Consider the following 1,864-nt stretch of genomic DNA (forward strand, 5'->3'; position numbering starts at 1 on the left):
GAACACGACTTTTACACACATTGAAAATTGTTATCAAAGATCTGATACAGGTATACCCAAACCTTATGAGCCCAAGTATCATTTGGGTTAATGTACCAGACAGACGTTAAATCCCTCTGGAAAGTTGCATAGTCATAGATTTCCCAGCAAAGAGTGGGGACTGGACTGCCTTCCATTGTGAAAGCTCCCATCAGTTCAACAAGAAACAAAGCATATGTGCAATAACATCTGTAGTTAATCCTGAAGAGAGAACAATGGAACTTAAATCCAATAATATTTCATTCACAGATATGGCCTCGTTAGATGAAAGACAAATGCAAAACACATCTTCAAGATCCAGAATAAAATAATTTTGACTCAAGAATTCATGCTTTTGAAAGGAATCAATCATAATGAATTGACACAATTGTACATCAATGATCAAAACTTCTCCCAAAACACTGGAAGTATCAGCAAATTAGACTTCCCCATCCTCTAAAGCCTCTAGAATGCTGTAGCCACACCTGTATGATTGCCATTTTATGAACCCTGTCTGAGGGAATGTCCAGTTTACCTTTATAATAACAACTCCATTGGTTTTTAGTAACAGCAGTAAATATTCTAGTTACATCTCCTACTATAACTTCTATGTGCATCTTCCCAGTGGACCCAAACTGAATGTCCCACAAACATTTCTTTCTTTTTTTCTTTCTTTTTTTAATTTAGTGAAAAGAGGGGAGGCAGAGAGACAGACTCCCGCACATACCCTGACCAGGATCCATTCAACAAGCCCACTAAGGGGTGATGCTCTGCCCATCGGGGGCATTGCTCCATTTCTCAGCAACCAAGCACTTCTTAGTGCCTGAGGAGGAGGCTATGGAGCCATCCTCAGTGCCCGGGACCAACTCGCTCCAATCGAGTCATGGCTGCAGGAGGGGAAGAGGGAAAAAGAGAGAGAGAAAGGGAAAGAATCAAGAGGGGGAGGGTTGAAGAAGCAGATGGGCACTTCTCTTATGTGCCCTGACTGGGAAACAAACTCAGGACATCCACACACTGGGCCAACGTTCTATCACTGAGCCAACCGAACAGGGCCCCACAGGCATTTCAACCTCAACATCTCTAAGACATTATTCATAGTCTTGGATCATCAACTGGTAGTTGTGGCACTTTGTTAATTTAGTTGGTACTTCTCAAGCCTGCAAGTCCATTCTTCCTGTTGCTCCTAAGGTATTAGGAGATCACAAAAGATCTTTTAGTAGCATAGTAACATGACTTGGTTTGCATTTCTATAAAATTTCTCTACTTGGTGTACAGAATAGATTGTTAGAGGCAGGAGTGGATACAAGGGTTTCAGTTAGGAGACCAATACAGTCATCTAGGTCAGCAACGGTATTGACCTGGACTGGGGTGGGTGATACTGGAGATGAAGAGAAGAGGACAATCGGATGATTCAATGTAAAAGGTAGCACAAATAGAGATCAAATCTGACTTCTTGGTTTCTGGCAAATGGTAGGATCATTTACTAAGAAACATGGAGAAAAGCAGCAGGTTTGGGGAGAAAGATCATCATTTCTGTTTTGGATATGTTGACTTTGACACATCTCTGAGATATCCATGTGAAATGCCATGTAGGGAACTGGACTTAGGACTGGAGCTCAGCTGGGAGAAATATTCAAAGACACAAATTTAGAAGTCATCAGCATAACGACAATGCTTGTAGTTATGAGCACGCATAGACTCGCCAAGGAAATGAGTAGGGGTGGGGGTAAGGTTAGGGGACAGAACTAGAGTAACAGTGAGACTCCAACACAAGAGTTACATTGATCTGTAGGATCTGGCAAAGGAACGTAAGAAGCAGCAGCATCCAGAGATGTGGGAGGGAACC

The sequence above is a fragment of the Saccopteryx leptura genome, chromosome 4 (assembly GCF_036850995.1).
Source record: "Saccopteryx leptura isolate mSacLep1 chromosome 4, mSacLep1_pri_phased_curated, whole genome shotgun sequence".
Classification (NCBI taxonomy): Eukaryota; Metazoa; Chordata; class Mammalia; order Chiroptera; family Emballonuridae; genus Saccopteryx; species Saccopteryx leptura.